Source organism: Salmo salar, chromosome ssa27 (genome assembly GCF_905237065.1).
Source record: "Salmo salar chromosome ssa27, Ssal_v3.1, whole genome shotgun sequence".
Lineage (NCBI taxonomy): Eukaryota > Metazoa > Chordata > Actinopteri > Salmoniformes > Salmonidae > Salmo > Salmo salar.
Genome location: NC_059468.1, coordinates 20580565 through 20600830, shown reverse-complemented (window position 1 = coordinate 20600830; position 20266 = coordinate 20580565). Strand labels below are relative to the sequence as shown.

General features: G+C 43.1%; 1 pseudogene across 1 annotated transcript in view; it reads right to left on the bottom strand.

Annotated features, from left to right (window-relative positions):
* Nucleotides 1–17180, bottom strand: part of LOC106588672 (retinoic acid receptor alpha-A-like) — a 105683-nt pseudogene extending 88503 nt beyond the window's left edge. The window contains exon 1 of the transcript XR_006762364.1: nt 16414–17180. The product of XR_006762364.1 is annotated as a retinoic acid receptor alpha-A-like (transcript). The remainder of the gene's footprint in view (nt 1–16413) is intronic.
* Between the last annotated feature and the right edge of the window lie 3086 nt (nt 17181–20266).

Here is a 20266-nt window from a genome sequence, read left to right as displayed (position 1 = left end):
CTAGTAGACACTACAGCGCCGTATTGCACGCACAGTGCAGCAACTGTCCTGCCAATACCACAGTACAGCCTTTTAGCGCCAGTTCCCTTCACAACTCCACCTCTCTGCTGGTAGTTTATCGAAGCTGGAAGTGTTTTTCTCCCCTTCTTCCTCTGGGTTATTTGCAGGAGCAGGGAGCACATAGCGCACATAGCGCACACACACACACACACACACACACACACACACACACACACACACACACACACACACACACACACACACACACACACACACACACACACACACACACACACACACACACACAGACAAACAACTCACATACACCAGGCGGGAGGAGAAAGAGAGTCAATAGGAAACGGTCAAAGTTCGCCCAAAGTACACCAAATTAGAAGCAGCTTTGTGGTGGGAGGGAGAGAGGGAGCAGCACTGGCTGTAGGCTGTAGTACACATTTAATTCCATTCTTTAACACACTAACTGGAAGAGAAGATAGAAACAATAAAAAAAACAGTCATCTAACTGTATGTCTTGTTTAGAGAAAGACGAGGAAAAAGTTCTACCTGTGCTGCCGGTCTGGAGAGAGACCGAGGGAAATGGCCGGCAGACTGAGGTCATGGGGTGCTGAGAGGTGGGGGGTGCTGAAAACTCACAGGGAAACAGTCTGTCTCGTCAGTCTTCAAGACGACACATGTCAAGTGCAAAAGTGTCTCCCAGTAGGGGGAATCAATCAAACTGCAGCTAGAAAAGCCACTGAAAGGGATTTGTTAAAGGGACACAGCTTCTAAAGGGGATTATCCAGAGGTGTCAGGGTGTGGAACTGGACCTTGGTTTGAACCACTGAATGGCACTTTGAGTATGGGTCAGAGGTTCATGGTTCATACCAGTCATGTGACTGCGGCTAACCTCTAAGCCGCCCTTCCTGCCTTGACCTCTGGGCGACCCCCTGTGATCTGTTGAGGTCAAAGGTCAAATGGAGACAGAGGGTGTATAAAGAGCCAGAGCTCTCACTGCTATGCTCTACACTGGGGACCGAGCAACGCAACAGGTGTGAGACACTTCAAAGCTTAAAGTGCAACAAGAAAAAATGAGAGACGAGGGGGAAAGAGAGAGAGAGAGGGAGAGATAGAGGGAAAGAGAAGGTTTCAAATAGAGAGAGAAAGAAATGTGACAAGTTTATTTTTAATCTTTAGAAATTCTTTCCCTAAGAGCCTGACGACGTTGTTATGATTCTCCACTCCACGGCAAGCACTTTAAGAGGTCATATGATCCAGACGTCAGCTCTTAGCAGTAAAGGAGACCTGCATTAGACCTGCATTAAACATCTCTGAGCTATAGACAACCCAGCTAACCGGGAACATTCCCAGAACATTAGCTAAGATTCCCATTAAGTTCTAGTTAGGGTTTTATCTAACATTAGGATGATAACATCTCAAAAACATTCAAATACAGTGCCTTGCGAAAGTATTCGGCCCCCTTGAACTTTTCGACCTTTTGCCACATTTCAGGCTTCAAACATAAAGATATAAAACTGTAATTTTTTGTGAAGAATCAACAACAAGTGGGACACAATCATGAAGTGGAACGAAATTTATTGGATATTTCAAACTTTTTTAACAAATAAAAAACTGAAAAATTGGCAGTGCAAAATTATTCAGCCCCCTTAAGTTAATACTTTGTAGCGCCACCTTTTGCTGCGATTACAGCTGTAAGTCGCTTGGGGTATGTCTCTATCAGTTTTGCACATCGAGAGACTGACATTTTTGCCCATTCCTCCTTGCAAAACAGCTCGAGCTCAGTGAGGTTGGATGGAGAGTGTTTGTGAACAGCAGTTTTCAGTTCTTTCCACAGATTCTCGATTGGATTCAGGTCTGGACTTTGACTTGGCCATTCTAACACCTGGATATGTTTATTTGTGAACCATTCCATTGTAGATTTTGCTTTATGTTTTGGATCATTGTCTTGTTGGAAGACAAATCTCCGTCCCAGTCTCAGGTCTTTTGCAGACTCCATCAGGTTTTCTTCCAGAATGGTCCTGTATTTGGCTCCATCCATCTTCCCATCAATTTTAACCATCTTCCCTGCCCCTGCTGAAGAAAAGCAGGCCCAAACAATGATGCTGCCACCACCATGTTTGACAGTGGGGATGGTGTGTTCAGGGTGATGAGCTGTGTTGCTTTTACGCCAAACATAACGTTTTGCATTGTTGCCAAAAATTTTGATTTTGGTTTCATCTGACCAGAGCACCTTCTTCCACATGTTTGGTGTGTCTCCCAGGTGGCTAGTGGCAAACTTTAAACGACACTTTTTATGGATATCTTTAAGAAATGGCTTTCTTCTTGCCACTCTTCCATAAAGGCCAGATTTGTGCAGTATACGACTGATTGTTGTCCTATGGACAGAGTCTCCCACCTCAGCTGTAGATCTCTGCAGTTCATCCAGAGTGATCATGGGCCTCTTGGCTGCATCTCTGATCAGTCTTCTCCTTGTATGAGCTGAAAGTTTAGAGGGACGGCCAGGTCTTCGTAGATTTGCAGTGGTCTGATACTCCTTCCATTTCAATATTATCGCTTGCACAGTGCTCCTTGGGATGTTTAAAGCTTGGGAAATCTTTTTGTATCCAAATCCGGCTTTAAACTTCTCCACAACAGTATCTCGGACCTGCCTGGTGTGTTCCTTGTTCTTCATGATGCTCTCTGCGCTTTAAACGGACCTCTGAGACTATCACAGAGCTGGTGCATTTATACGGAGACTTGATTACACACAGGTGGATTCTATTTATCATCATTAGTCATTTAGGTCAACATTGGATCATTCAGAGATCCTCACTGAACTTCTGGAGAGAGTTTGCTGCACTGAAAGTAAAGGGGCTGAATAATTTTGCACGCCCAATTTTTCAGTTTTTATTTGTAAAAAAAGTTTGAAATATCCAATAAATTTCGTTCCACTTCATGATTGTGTCCCACTTGTTGTTGATTCTTCACAAAAAAGTACAGTTTTATATCTTTATGTTTGAAGCCTGAAATGTGGCAAAAGGTCGAAAAGTTCAAGGGGGCCGAATACTTTCGCAAGGCACTGTACATATATATATTTTTTAATGAAATATTATTGAAATATTCTCTGAACATTCACTAAAATGCTCCCCCCCAAAATCTAAAGCGTCTCTCTGTAAGTAAATTAGCTAGGTTGTGGCAAATGTTCTCATAGCACAAAAACATCCAGTAGTGCTGATGTTTGTATAAACCATTTGCATGATATTGCAAGAATGTTACCAGAACCCATTTTGTCTGTTCTTTAAAGGTTCTCAGAATGTTTCATTAGGTTGTGGGAACAGTCTCGTGGTAACATTGTGGGGACATCATAAAAGATGAACTGTCCAGTTGTGCGGATGATTATACAATGTTTCTCTTAGGGTGCAAAAAACATTCACCTGATGTTACAAGAATGTAACCAGAACACATTTTTTATGTTCTTTAAAAAGGTAAATCATGTATTTACTGTAAACTTTTTTTCCCAGGCTTTGAACCTCGCGGCTTAAACAATGACGCAGCTAATATGTGGATTTTTCCCGCTTTCAATTTTTTTTCTTCCAAAAAACACATTCTGTGACGTGCTCAGTTTTTTGCCGGCATGAAGCTTTCATTAGACCAATGAAATTGCCGAACGGGTTAAGGTCAAACAACTTTTTTGTTTACTGTTTAGATTAAATCGAGCGCTCTCAAACTTCCCATCATTCTGATTACGGTAGTCATTTTGTCACCCTCATTTACATCATGGCAAAGACACGGAGAAATGCATATGATGCAGCTTTCAAGTTGAAGGCGATTGATCTGGCTGTTGGAAAAGGAAATAGAGCTGCTGCACGGGAGCTTGGTCTTAATGAGTCGATGATAAGACGTTGGAAACAGCAGCGTGAGGAATTGACTCAGTGCAAAAAGACAACTAAAGCTTACTGCTAATTTTTTATTTTTTGTTACAAGCCGTGTTTCGTTAAAGCCTATTTATTTTTGTTACAAGCCGTGTTTCGTTAAAGCCTATTTATTTTTGTTACAAGCCGTGTTTCGTTAAAGCCTGTGTAAAGTTAATTTGTTTCAATGTACCGGTAGGCACCTGCGGCTTATAGACATGTAATTATTTATGTTAAAAAATAATAATAATTCAATTCAGTGGGTGCGGCTTATATTCAGGTGCGCTTAATAGTCCGGAAATTACGGTATGTTGTGGGAACATTGTGGGGATATGACAAGAGATAGATTCCCAAAACACTAAAACTTTCCAGTTGTGCTGACATTCAGATAATGTTTGTACCAGGGTGCACACTTATTTAAAGGTTCCCAGAACATGTAATTAGGTTGTGGGAACAATGTGGGTACATTACAAGAGATACGTTCCCAAAGCACAAAATATGCTCAGATGACATTCATATAATGTTTAAGTTAGGTTGCACAGGACATTCCCTTAATGTTGTAAGAATGTTGACAGAATACCTGGTCTAAGTTCTTTATAGGTTCCCAGAAACATTTATTTAAGTTATGGGGTTTGTCTGGGATGTTGAAAGAATATTCTTGTGATGTTTACATATTGTACTTAAGAGGTTGCACAGAACAATGTTACACAATGTTCCACACTTTCCAAATAAGTCAGTTCTTATGACGTTCATAGAATATTTGTTTTAGGTTTAACATAATATTCCATTGACTTTCAGACAATATACATGTTTACCTTGTCTTTGAGGTCCTCAGAACATTTCAAGAACATTTAGAAAATGTTATATTCAAGTTTAACCTAATATTACCACATTCTCAACATGCAAATTTCTAGTTCCTTAAAGCATAAGAAAGCAGATTGGAATACATCCCCATTATGTTTCTCTCCAGATTTAATGGCAATTCGCATTTGTGGATTTTGCCCACTACAAAGTGATATAGACATACACAGGCTTTAAAAAGGAAGCATGATGGAATTCCTGATTGACCATACTGCCATGGCTATTTACTGAAAAAATATGTGTGACCCATTTCAGGAAGCTAGCCGTATGTCACATGTCACTAGTTCACAGGAGAGGCATTTGAACAACTTTTTTTTTACCAAAAGGCGTTTTTTGAAAGAAATGCCTTCTGGAACATTAATAACAAACTTGTATTCCAATTTTTTACATTTTAAACCTAGTTGGTTTAGCCATGGAAAAAGTCAGGAACCTTCCGGCTAGCCATGATTGGCTGAGATAAATGATGGGCTGGACATGCCGGGAGATGAGTTTGGATTGGTCTGCCATGTAGCACGCTCCTGTCTATAACGTGAGCTGCTCAGTATGTGTTGATAGTCCATTTACCACGGCATTTTTGAAAAATATAACGTTAGCCATCGAGAACTACAAATGTTTTGCTACATTTCTCAACAACATTGAATTTAGTAGGCGCTATCGACAAATCAGTTGCAAAAAGTTCTGATGGGCTACTTTCTGCACACGCCACAGTCAGTGTGAACCAGAGTGACTTGACACAACACTGGCCAAATAAGATGTAAATACAAACAAAACTGAGTTAAATGGTTCCACTCTGCTGTAAAGCGTTCATACATGTATACGGGTAAGAGTCTAGCTACATTTTCAGACATTATAAGTTTCTAATTTAAAGCATACTGTTTGCTAGCTAGCGAATGTTAGCTTGCTGGCTCACTAGCTAACGTTACGTGTATGATCTGTGTAGTAATATTATTTGAATCAGAAATCCATTTGCATTACTAGTTATGGTCTGATGTTAGCTAGCTAACATTGAACCTAGGTGGTTAGCTTTAGCTACCTGCAGATTCATACTATAGCTATGAATCTGAACAAGGCAGTTAACCCACTGTTCCCCGGTAGTCCGTCATTGTAAATAAGAATTTGTTCTTAACTGACATGCCTAGTTAAATAAAGGTTAAATAACGTATATATATTTTTAAATATGACAATGTTTGTATTGGTAGTACTATGAGTTGGGATTATTCCAGTTCATTGATTAGCTAGCTAGCTACATGTCTAAACAAAAGTCTCCACCTCGCCAAATGATTACATGACCCATCAAGTTAGACAGGTGTGTTTGGGGTGATTACAGCCATCTATTGTAAACTCAGCAAAAAAATAAACGTCCTCTCACTGTCAACTGCGTTTATTTTCAGCAAACTTAACGTGTAAATATTGGTATGAACATAAGAAGATTCAACAACTGAAACATAAACTGAACAAGTTCCACATACATGTGACTAACAGAAATAGAGTAATGTGTCCCTGAACAAAGGTGGGGTCAAAATCAAAAGTAACAGTCAGTATCTGGTGTGGCCACCAGCTGCATTAAGTACTGAAGTGTATCTCCTCCTTATGGACTGCAACAGATTTGCCAGTTCTTGCTGTGAGATGTTACCACACTCTTCCACCAAGGCACCTACAAGTTCCTGGACATTTCTGGGGGGAATGGCCCTAGCCCTCACCCTGGCCCTAGCCCTCCCAGACGTGCTCAATGGGATTGAGATCTGGGCTCTTCACTAGCCATGGCAGAACACTGACATTCCTGTCTTGCAGGAAATCACACACAGAACGAGCAGTATGGCTGGTGGCATTGTCATGCTGGAGGGTCATGTCAGGATGAGCCTGCAGGAAGGGTACCACATGAGGGAGGAGGATGTCTTCCCTGTAACGCACAGCGTTGAGATTGCCTGCAATGACAACAAGCTCAGTCTGATGATGCTGTGACACACCGCCCCAGACCATGACAGACCCTCCACCTCCAAATCGATCCCACTCCAGAATACAGGCCTCGGTGTAATGCTCATTCCTTTGACGATAAACACAAATCCGATCATCACAGTACGAACATGGCAATTTATGTCCTGGCCACATCTGCAGTCCTCATGCCTCCTTGCACCATGCCGAAGGCACGTTCACGCAAATGAGCAGGGACTCTTGGCAACTTTCTTTTGGTGTTTTTCAGAGTCAGTAGAAAGGCCTCTTTAGTGTCCTATGTTTTCATAACTGTGACCTTAATTGCCAACCGTCTGTAAGCTGTTAGTGTCTTAACGACCGTTCCACAGGTGCATGTTCATTAATTGTTTATGGTTCATTGAACAAGCATGGGAAACAGTGTTTAAACCCTTTACAACAAAGATCTGTGAAGTTATTTAGATTTTTACGAATGATCTTTGAAAGACAGGGTCCTGAAAAAGGGCTGTTTCTTTTTTTGATGAGTTTATTTCATCAACATTTGTACATGTCTAGACAATAGTGACCCATCCACTTCACTAGTGTCAGGGATTTCGTCGTCGTCAGACGATATAGCGAAATCATCGTCGGAAAAGGAGGACCAATATGCAGCAGAATTGAGATAGTTCATTTTGAACATTTAATAAACTCAAAATGAACATACAAAATAACAAAACGAACTCACGATGTACAGACAGTCTTCTCAGGCTCACATACGCTAGACAAGAAACAATCTCCCACAAATGACAAACACACCCTAATATATGGGACTCTCAATCAAAGGCAAAGAGAAAACACCTGCCTTCAATTGAGAGTCCCAACCCCAATTAATCAACCATAGAAACACACTCACTAGACTCCACATAGAAATACATCAACATAGACCATAAACCAAAAACCCGGAAATACTAAATCAAACGCCCTTTAACCAAAACACCACCCCGAACCACATAAAACAAATAACCTCTGCCACAATGACAATTAACCCTTATACTGTCCAGGACGTGACAACTAGATGTGGCTAGGGGTGGTTATAGCATTTCCTTCACATGACCCATCAATTTAGACCAGTGTGTCCAAATAAGCGTCATCTAATAATTATAAAATATTTATAAAATATTTTTATCTGGACACTTTCTGTTTTTGATATTGCTACTATGCAAGTAACCACTTCACTATACCATTTACACCTTCTGTATCCTGTGCATTTGACAAATAAACTTTTATTTCATATAGTGTGTGTTTACGACAGACGGTAGGTAATGTGAAGAACAACATGACCTGCACCAAAGTCAGATTAGGATATAGGCCAAGGAATAGATAAAGTATATTTTTACCTGGAGTTTTCCCTTATTGTAGGCTACTACTTTTACCACTTTTAGTCTTGAAATCTTTGGTTGTTTACTATTTTCTAGCCCTCAGTCTACTTTTATCCAATGTAAAAAACACAATTTCAAATGTTGCTACATAGGACTGAATCCAGGTGGTGGGTCACAAGAGAGAGCTTTCTTGGTGGAGTAAAGGATAAAAGGCCTGGCTTAGGAACTGATGCATTTTTGACCGCTCAACACCAGTTGAATATGTCCAGTGTCAGTAAACGTTGGCAAAAATGTGTAATAAATTGTTGCCAGCAGCACAGTTACAGTCACCAACGCTCTGGATAACATAACAGTCTAACCAGCTCTGCTAGGGCGAGGAAAATGGTCAGAGTGAGCTGTTCTCTCATTTGTGTCTGGAAGTAGCTAGCAAGCTTGCCAATGTTAGCCAGCTAGTTTGGGTGCTTGACTGATGTTGTTAGGTCACAACACTCGGATCAACCCTACTTCACGGCGAAATAGTCCAGTGTGCGCTCTGAAAGCTCAGAGAGGGAAACACTCTGAATTTACGAACAGACTATCTGACAACGATCTGAGTTTATGAATGCCCAGAGCACACTCTGGCACTCCAGATGAAATTTAGGAACACACCCGTAGTATAAACCAGCCTTTAGTCTTGAAATCTTTGGTTGTTTAGTACATGGCGGGGCGGCAGCGTAGCCTAGTGGTTAGAGCGTTGGACGAGTAACCGAAAGGTTGCAAGATCAAATCCCCAAGCTGACAAGGTACAAAACAAGGCAGTTAACCCACTGTTCCTAGGCCGTCATTGAAAATAAGAATTTGTTCTTAAACAATGGTAAAATAAATAAAAAATAAAGCATGGCCTCACATGTGAATCCTTAAAGAGATGGGTGAGGTTAAAGCTTAAGAGGGTGTGAATGATGCTGAATGGGTGTAGACCAAGAAAAGCTCTCCTGTTGTTCCCAAATTTTCATGGACCATTTTCTCAAAAGTGAGGTTACAAGTTGATGAATTACTTTCCCATTGTTACTCAACGGTAGTGTATGATTTACCATTTTCTAGCTCTGAGTCTATACTTTGATCCAATGCATATAACCAAATTGAGCCGGTCGGTCACAAATGTCAAAATACATTTATTGCTAATTGTTTATTTTTAGCAGCCATATAAAAGTGAGTCACTATCCATCATGTCAGAGTGACATCTGACAAATGTAAGAGTGAAATAAAATAAAAGCAGCCTTCCAGCCTTCTCTCAACCCTCTTCAAGAACAATGGGAGTTTCTTCCTCGGGAGAGTAAGTGAACTGCATCCAAGATGTCCGACCATTTTTCAAAGTAATCTACGATTCATGGACCGTCTACGGTATATCTGGGTTCCATCAGGTTTACATGACCCAGCTTCACAGCGCGAGCAGCGACAATGTCATCATGGCAGAGATTGGATGAATATAAAATGCTAATATCTGATTTTTTTAAATCGTCCTCAGCGACAACTATATGAATAATTAAATGGATGTTTTGTGCACAAAGGTGACAACTAAAGTGACCTATTAGAAGTGTTCAAATTTGACTTCTCTATGGGGATGTCTATGGAAACTGTCTTTCTGGGCCGGATGTTAGTTAAACTGCAGTACCGAAGCAAGACTGTAGGATCAGTCGAAACCGTGCTACCAAACCGGAACCCTGGCCCCTTGGGTGGCATAGCCTGGCCCCAGATCTGTTTGTGCTGTATAGCCAATTCCTACGGTCATTGTCAGTGCCAAACAGTGAGAATGGCCTGACAGATCTGGAACCAGCAGGCAGTGGTGTGGTGTGGTGTTCCAGCACTGCAGCCCCTGTCCCCGTCGCTGGCGCGCTGAACGTGGTGCTGACTGTTGTCCCTCCTGTCTCAAAGCAGGGGTCCAGTAAAACTCCCTACTCATCTCCATTAAACACAAGCCAGCATCCGACAGCTTCCCTTTCGTTTCATAGTTGTTACCCTCCATTTTATCCCCCAATCCATACCCCTCAAACCTCGTTTCACATGCCCGCTGAATCAGCTTGGTGTGAAAGCTGTACCATGGTCTTTCATGTCCCTATCTGAATCACATTAAGAGAAAAACAGGGACAGGGCCTAATGAATACATATGACAGGCTGTAGTTGTATATTATATCACAATGTTATCTGAAGCATGGTCTGACTGTCTGCTCACTGTTTACAACAAAGGGAGAACATGGCATTGGACAGATGTGGATTTGTTGTTCAGCTACAAGGATGAAACTGCAGAAAAAACATGAGACTGTTGATACATGTGTATAGAAGCACACGTGTACACACACACACACACACACACACACACACACACACACACACACACACACACACACACACACACACACACACACACACACTTAAGTAGGCAGGCACACACACAAACACGTGAGTGCGCACACACATACACACACAAACACGCAAACACACCCACAAACACAAAGACACACACACACACACACACACACACACACACACACACACACACACACACACACACACACACACACACACACACACACACACACACACACACACACACACACACACACACACACAATCTTTAGGAACTATTATGCCTGCCCAAGTCATATACAATCCATGCAATACAAATCAGCAATTCATTGTATAACCTACTTCACTAGAAGAATAAGAGGACAATAGGATGGGAGTCAACTAACCTCCTTAGCAATATCTGAACAAGTTTTTTTACCATCAATATTGTGCTTTACTTATTTGACAATGGCTTGCCCTTAGACCCTTTAAGTGAACACGTGAATCGTTTCAATGTTTCATCGGCATTCAAGTCCCGAAAAGCCTTGGGATTACAGCTTCCAAAGCCACAGCAATATCGATTACAGAAAAAGAAAACAGTCATATTGTACTGTCGTGAACTGTTAGAATTCTATGACTACTATTCCTTTCAAAGGACTGAATACGTACAATATTCTCAAGTTTCTCAAAGATTATCCTCATATTGTAATTTTCAGTTAATAGAAAAAGTATTTGCATTTTCCAATAACCTTGAAATCTATAGGCCTATACATAATACAGTAGTACCTATGGTAACGAATAGCTGTACATTACTGTCCTGGATGTCTATTATATGAAAAACCAACAAATAAAAATAACAATGTCCTTAATATAAAACTAAGCTATACATTTTGAAAAGATTTCTATGTGTGTCTATGTTTTTAGAGCATGTATTGCACATCATAGTATAATTTCTGTATTCATCATCTCATGTTCAACACAATGCCACTGATCCCTCTACGTTAACACACACACACACACACACAAACACACACAAATACACATGCACACCAACCCCTTCTCATTGTATCCTTCGCACAACAAAAATGTGCTTGTGCGTGCCTGCACAAGTGTGTGTGTGTGTGTGTGTGTGTGTGGAGCGCAGCTCATAGTGAATAGATTTAATTTAAATCCTTGTGGGTTCCATTGTACTGAATAAATGAATTAATAAAAACCAAAGTTTCAAGGACCTCTTTGGGAAGCTCTTCAAATCAAAGTCCAATTTTAACTGGTCCTTACATGAGAGAGGTCAAAGTGTTGCAAGACGAGTCCAATGCCACAAGGCTAATGTGCAGTCTATGCATATGAAATAGTGGGGGAGATAAAGAAAACCACAATCGGTTCTATCTTGTTTCGCTCCATTGCCTTGGTGATGAATTCAAGCGAGTCTGTTATCAGGGTAATTTGCAACACACACACACACACACCCTCTGTGCATGAATGGCAAATGGTTTTCTAATTGCATTGAAATGCTAATCAAATGCACCTTGTGTGTGGTGATTAATGAACATGATGAGTTACTTATACTTTAATGTTCAAGATGATTTAATTACGTAGCACACACACACGCGTTCACACACACTCACTTATGACCTTTTCTATTCGTGATCACACCACAGATAAGTATTATCAATGACAAATGGTACTCTGTCCTAGCTACTACACCTGGAGAATATTATAAATCCATGGAATACAGTTATTGCATTCTCTGTTTTCTCTCATGTAAGGTGTTCAGACAAACACACACACACACACAAACCTTTCCTACGATATATGCAGTCCGAACATATAACAGTTCAGCTAAATCATCAATTGAGAGGATCAAAATGAGGTTGAAACTGATTTATGAGGATTTAACAACAATGTCATGAAAGCAAAGCCATACCTACGGTTTTCACTGCAGACAAATTGCATTAGATGGTGCAAATGTAGAACTGAAATCTGCATCTACAAACCATTTAAAATGAAGAAAAAAAACTGTAAATGATGGTTATTATTTTAAATATGATATATTGATTTATTATCATTTCATTCATTATGTATTATTACAGTGATTATCGTTTTATAAATAGGAATATATTTTATGTGGGATTAAATATGCTTTGCCAGATAAACAAATTAGCAATGTTTGATATGGCATAAAAAGACAAAATACAAACAAATCTAATTAAACAAATAAAGAGAGGCTATTGATATTCTTGTATAGGAGATGAATTGCTTAGTAAAAACAATGGAGAGAATAGCCTACTGTAGGAGCGCAGTGAAATGTGGTGAGTAGCAGTAGCCACCTTGTCCACTTTTGCTGCTACTGATAAGGGCCACTTCGCTGTGATTTGTGCCTCTAGCCAATGCATCCTGGGAAGTGTTGTGAAGTGACAGACAGCATGGCAGCTTAACATTATCTGCTCTCTGGTCGTTAAACTATCAAAATAAATCAAGTGTAGGGGCCGGGCCAGGGAGAGAGTATAAACAAACACTTGACTTGCCGGAGATCGTGCTTTTTGGAGGTGGCTCAGGCAAACGCACACAGATTAGCTAAGTATTCCATAACCTAAGGTTATTATCTAGCTGCAAACCACTGACTTGAATGCGTGATAGGATAGACAGGCTAGCCTACTTCTGTGAGTCAGTCTGTAAAGAAAATGCTTTTTTAGCAATGTTCTGTATATGAAGTGTATAAAGAGAGTGTGTGCTGTGTGCCATCATTCTTGTCAGAAAAAAAGGGTCTCTCATAGACCGTATAAAACAGGTCTGTCTATTCAGAATGCACAGGTTGACATTTTCTAATTGTAGCCGGCTAACCTTTCTGAAAAGGACATTTATCTAATTCAGTGTCAGAGAGAGAAAAACAGAGAGAGTTCATTTTTGATTGTTTATTTCACTTTTGTTTATTATCTATTTAACATGCTTTGGCAATGTTAACATATGTTTCCCATGCCAATAGAGCCCTTTGAATTGAGAGAGAGAAACCATTTCAGAGACACATATTTATCTCAGATTACACAGACCCACAATGAATTTGAAAACAAATCCAATCATTTTTTGTATAATTTTTTTTATTGAATATTTGAAACATACAATATACTTGCAGTGAAGCCGCTCAATAACTACATCATCCAGTCATCCAACAGATTCCCATTCAGAGCGACACACAGAAGCATCCAGGGTCAAAGCCCTGCTCAAGGGCACGTCGACAGATCTCCCACCAGGCCAAAAAACGTGAACCCGAACCCTCCAAGATCCCCGCACAGTTCCCCAAGAGCTGTGCCTCAACCATTCGAGACCCCTCCCACAGCCCCCCCCAGAAGAAAAAACATCTAGAAAAAGACAATTCATTCCATTCCCCACCCCCAAGAACCCCCCAACGCACCAACAACCAAGAGAAAAAAACAAAGGACATCAAGGACAACTGAAATCAGACTGTATATGTTTGTGTGTCTGGCACTATTACATATATGTGTGTGTTCTTGTATGCATTTATTTGAATGAGAGTGTGTGTATATGCATGTGTACAAACACCTGCACGGCATCAGCTTCAGGCAAACCGGCATTAGCTGTAAAAACACTGCCCAACAAATCCAATCGTGATAAACTCCCATATCTATTAGATGAAATACCACAGTGTGCCATCACAGCTGCAAGATTTGCCCCCTGTCTTCTCTCTCGTGCTGGGAGGGAGGTGTCAAGGCAGAGGGAGGGAGGTGTCAAGGCAGAGGGTGAGAGGAGTCAAGGCAGAGGGAGGGAGGTGTCAAGGCAGAGGGAGGGAGGTGTCAAGGCAGAGGGAGGGAGGTGTCAAGGCAGAAGGAGAGAGGGAGGTGTCAAGGCAGAGGGTGAGAGGGAGGTGTCGAGGCAGAGGGAGGAAGGTGTCAAGGCAGAGGGAGGGAGGTGTCGAAGCAGAGGGAGGGAGATGTCAAGGCAGAGGGAGGGAGGTGTCAAGGCAGAGGGAGGGAGATGTCAAGGCAGAGGGAGGTGTCAAGGCAGAGGGAGGGAGGTGTCAAGGCAGAGGGAGGGAGATGTCAAGGCAGAGGGAGGTGTCAAGGCAGAGGGTGAGAGGGAGGTGTCGAGGCAGAGGGAGGAAGGTGTCAAGGCAGAGGGAGGGAGGTGTCGAAGCAGAGGGAGGGAGATGTCAAGGCAGAGGGAGGGAGGTGTCAAGGCAGAGGGAGGGAGATGTCAAGGCAGAGGGAGGTGTCAAGGCAGAGGGAGGGAGGTGTCAAGGCAGAGGGAGGGAGATGTCAAGGCAGAGGGAGGTGTCAAGGCAGAGGGTGAGAGGGAGGTGTCGAGGCAGAGGGAGGGAGGTGTCAAGGCAGAGGGAGGGAGATGTCAAGGCAGAGGGAGGGAGATGTCAAGGCAGAGGGAGGTGTCAAGGCAGAGGGTGAGAGGGAGGTGTCGAGGCAGAGGGAGGGGGGAGTCAAGGTAGAGGGTGAGAGGGAGGTGTCGAAGCAGAGGGAGGGAGATGTCAAGGCAGAGGGAGGGAGGTGTCAAGGCAGAGGGTGAGAGGGAGGTGTCGAAGCAGAGGGAGGGAGATTTCAAGGCAGAGGGAGGGAGGTGTCAAGGCAGAGGGATGGAGATGTTCAGGCAGAGGGAGGTGTCAAGGCAGAGGTTGAGAGGGAGGTGTCGAGGCAGAGGGAGGGAGGTGTCAAGGCAGAGGGAGGGAGATGTCAAGGCAGAGGGAGGGAGATGTCAAGGCAGAGGGAGGTGTCAAGGCAGAGGGAGGGAGGTGTCAAGGCAGAGGGAGGGAGGTGTCGAGGCAGAGGGAAGGGGGGGGTCAAGGCAGAGGGAGGGAGGGAGGGAGGGAGGTGTCGAGGCAGAGGGAGGGAGGTGTCGAAGCACAGGGAGGGAGGTGTCGAGGCAGAGGGAGGGGAGGTGTCAAGGCAGAGGGAGGGAGGTGTCGAGGCAGAGGGAGGGAGGTGTCAAGGCAGAGGGAGGGAGGTGTCGAGGCAGAGGGAGGGAGGTGTCAAGGCAGAGGGAGGGAGGTGTCGAAGCAGAGGGAGGGAGGTGTCGAGGCAGAGGGAGGTGTCAAGGCAGAGGGAGGGAGGTGTCGAGGCAGAGGGAGGGAGGTGTCAAGGCAGAGGGAGGGAGGTGTCAAGGCAGAGGGAGGGAGGTGTCGAGGCACAGCCTGCCCATGTTTACTCTGTACATTCCTCAACCCCGTGTAGGGACCTGGGGATCACATACTGTCTACGTCCCAAATGGCACCCTATTCCCCATAGGGCTCTGGTCAAAAGAAATACACAATGTAGGGAATAGGGTGGCATTTGAGACATCGCACCTGAACATACATCAGCCTGCTGTAGGGAGCTGTTTCCACATCCAGAATTTATTAACCAAGTGTGTACAGATGAAAGATGACATGGCTAGGACTAGGAGGAACACTTCAAGCATAGGGCCATGTCACAGTGACAGGACAAAAAAAGAGTTGTTACAAATGAACTCAATGGCTGCTCTACAAGTCATTTGAGAACATTTCTGTAAAAAAATTATGGCCAATAATGTATATATTCTATTGTTTAATTCTTGAAGAAGTTATCTAACTAGTCACTTAACACTCAGAGACAGGTACACCCTACAACACTCTTTATGGCACATTAGGGTGTAGGAGGCAATGATGGGGGTGTGGGAGTCACCAGTGAAGTGTGTGTGTGTGTGTCTGTGTGTGTGTGTGTGTGTGTGTGTGTGTGTGTGTGTGTGTGTGTGTGTGTGTGTGTGTGTGTGTGTGTGTGTGTGTGTGTGTGTGTGTGTGTGTGTGTGTGTGTTGGGCATATTTCATGTCTGGTCATTAAGCATATTAGACAAGAGGAAATGAGAAGACAGGAAACACTGTGAGGAAGGGTGCATGGACATAATATAAAGAGATGATCAGAGAGATAGCGGGATCAAGTGGACAAGCCAGGCACATCATTGCTATTATAATTTGATTATGTCATTGTTATGATAGGCTACAGTTATTAGGCTACTAGGCTGTAGACACATGAAATGAAAGGGAACAAAAGTGAACCTACACTGTGCGCTCCGGCGGTGTTGCCAGTCTCTCTGAGCGAGCCCGCTGAAGCACGCTTTCAGTGCCTTCTCTTGCAGCATGCACGAAGAGGGACGCGAAGTGTAGAAATCCAACATTTGTCCAGGGCTCACCGCTAGCACATCCATACAGTCAAACATGATGTCCCTTAGTCGCAACAGTCACCCTGGTATTGTGTGCCTTTAAAGGGTCCTTGAGGTTTGGGTAAGAATCGCAAACATAAGTGCACACAACTCCATCAAATTCTGACCCTTTTTTGGCACGTAAAATCTTGGTCTTCTTCCTAGACTAAAACAATCAAGAACTATGACAGACAACACCGCTAAAAGCTTGTAATTGACCCAAATTATGATTTGCCATTTCCTCCGGAGTCCGGTTGTTGCAATGAAAAGGTGTCAGTCAGCTCCGTAACGTCCCAACGTGTTTATCGTATAAATGTTTTGCACCGTCCCGTCCCGTGCCATTAACAACACGGTCCTCGCTCGAGCCCGCCGTATTGAAAATATTTATCTTATAAATATCACAGTTCGCGTTTTAAAACCACGTCTCCCCGTTCGGATAACGAATGGGTTATCCTGCCTCCATGCAGCTCATTTCCTACTAGTTTGGACACAGAGAATGAAAGATTGAATTGCCTAATATATGCGAGTGAACTTTCTATGAACCCATCCGAGGCAGCTAACCTTCAAATGACCCAACCAGTTTGACATCACCAAGTCCCAGGATTCTCACACACCGTGCAGCGCGAGCCTCACAACCAGCAGCAGCACAGCAGCGCGAGCCAGGCACAAAGATAAAAGGCGGGCAGCTCGAGCTCACAGCGCGTAACGTTCTTTTCCCTCGAAAGAACGCTATACACTATATTTTCTTGCGATAAAAACACATTTCTAGATTCATGAAAAGTTTCATTTAATTTATGAATCTCAAATGATGCGTCCAAGTAGCTCACTTCGATTTGTTCACGATCTAGCCTACCACCTAGGCTTTTACAGTGTATCAGAGCAAAATGATAAGTCTACAAATGTTTCAAAGACAATACATTTTATGGTTTCAATAAAAACGAAACTAAGCAATCTGATAAAGAAAAATATTTTAAAAAAACACAAATTGTGTTTAATTCTACTGCAATCAACTATGGGTAATTGCAACATTGTAACAATGTTTGTAATACACTGAAATCGAAAAGTTATTCAAAGACATCTTGCATTAACTCAAGTCAAGTGTCATGCACTTGTTTGGTCCTAGCCTACTTCAGAAAGGACATGAAACACGAAACGAAAGGGGGATACCTGGTGAAGAAGTATGTGATTATAGAAAATCAATATATTTTATTTTTATTTATTTTATTTCACCTTTATTTAACCAGGTAGGCTAGTTGAGAACAAGTTGTCATTTACAACTGCGACCTGGCCAAGATAAAGCAAAGCACTGTGACACAGACAACAACACAGAGTTACACATGGAGTAAACAATAAACACGGCAATAACACAATAAACAAGTCAATGACACAGTAGAAAAAAGAAAGTCTATATACAGTGTGTGCAAAAGGCATGAGGAGGTAGGCAATAAATAGGCCATTGGAGCGAATAATTACAATTTAGCAGATTAACACTGGAGTGATAAATGAGCATACGATGATGTGCAAGTAGAAATACTGGTGTGCAAAAGAGCAGAAAAGTAAATAAAATAAAAACAGTATGGGGATGAGGTAGGTAGATTGGGTGGGCAATTTACAGATGGACTATGTACAGCTGCAGCGATCGGTTAGCAGCTCAGGTAGCTGATGTTTAAAGTTGGCGGGGGAAATAACAGTCTCCAACTTCAGCGATTTTTGCAATTCGTTCCAGTCACTGGCAGCAGAGAACTGTAAGGAAAGGCGGCCAAATGAGGTTTTGGCTTTGGGGATGATCAGTGAGATATACCTGCTGGAACGTGTGCTACGGGTGGGTGTTGTTATCGTGACCAGTGAACTGAGATAAGGTAGAGCTTTACCTAGCATAGACTTATAGATGACCTGGAGCCAGTGGGTCTGGCGACGAATATGTAGCGAGGGCCAGCCGACTAGAGCATACAGGTCGCAGTGGTGGGTGGTATAAGGTGATTTGGTAACAAAACGGATGGCACTGTGATAGACTGCATCCAGTTTGCTGAGTAGAGTAATAGAAGCTATTTTGTAGATGACATCGCCGAAGTCGAGGATCGGTAGGATAGTCAGTTTTACTAAGGTAAGTTTGGCGGCATGAGTGAAGGAGGCTTTGTTGTGAAATAGAAAGCCGATTCTAGATTTGATTTTGGATTGGAGATATTTAATATGAGTCTGGAAGGAGAGTTTACAGTCTAACCAGACACCTAGGTATTTATAGTTGTCCACATATTCTAGGTCGGAACCGTCCAGGGTGGTGATGCTAGTCGGGTGGGCAGGTGCGGGCAGCGAACGGTTGAAAAGCATGCATTTGGTTTTACTAGCGTTTAAGAGCAGTTGGAGGCCACGGAAGGAGTGTTGTATGGCATTGAAGCTCGTTTGGAGGTTTGTTAGCACAGTGTCCAAGGAAGGGCCAGAAGTATACAGAATGGTGTCGTCTGCGTAGAGGTGGATCAGGGAATCGCCCACAGCAAAAGCGACATCATTGATATATACAGAGAAAAGAGTCGGCCCGAGAATTGAACCCTGTGGTACCCCCATAGAGACTGCCAGAGGTCCGGACAACATGCCCTCCGATTTGACACACTGAACTCTGTCTGCAAAGTAGTTGGTGAACCAGGCGAGGCAGTCATTCGAAAAACCAAGGCTATTGAGTCTGCTGATAAGAATACGGTGATTGACAGAGTCGAAAGCCTTGGCCAGGTCGATGAAGACAGCTGCACAGTACAGTCTTTTATCGATGCCGGTTATGATATCATTTAGAACCTTGAGCGTGGTTGAGGTGCACCCGTGACCGGCCCGGAAACCGGATTGCACAGTGGAGAAGGTACGGTGGGATTCGAAATGGTCAGTGATCTGTTTATTAACTTGGCTTTCGAAGACTTTAGATAGGCAGGGCAGGATGGAAATAGGTCTGTAACAGTTTAGGTCTAGGGTGTCATCCCCTTTGAAGAGGGGGATGACCGTGGCAGCTTTCCAATCTTTAGGGATATCGGACGATACAAAAGAGAGGTTGAACAGGCTGGTAATAGGGGTTGCAACAATGGTGGCGGATAGTTTTAGAAAGAGAGGGTCCAGATTGTCTAGCCCAGCTGATTTGTACGGGTCCAGGTTTTGCAGCTCTTTCAGAACATCTGCTATCTGGATTTGGGTGAAGGAGAAGCTGGGGAGGCTTGGGCGAGTAGCTGCGGGGGTGCGGAGCTGTTGGCCGGGGTTGGAGTAGCCAGGAGGAAGGCATGGCCAGCCATTGAGAAATGCTTATTGAAATTTTCGATTATCATGGATTTATCGGTGGTGACCGTGTTACCTAGCCTCAGCGCAGTGGGCAGCTGGGAGGAGGTGCTCTTGTTCTCCATGGACTTTACAGTGTCCCAAAACTTTTTGGAGTTAGAGCTACAGGATGCAAATTTCTGCTTGAAAAAGCTAGCCTTTGCTTTCCTGACTGACTGCGTGTATTGGTTCCTGACTTCCCTGAACAGTTGCATATCGCGGGGACTTTTCGATGCTATTGCAGTCCGCCACAGGATGTTTTTGTGCTGGTCAAGGGCAGTCAGGTCTGGAGTGAACCAAGGGCTATATCTGTGCTTAGTTCTGCATTATTTGAACGGGGCATGCTTATCTAAGATGGTGAGGAAATTACTTTTAAAGAATGACCAGGCATCCTCGACTGACGGGATGAGGTCAATATCTTTC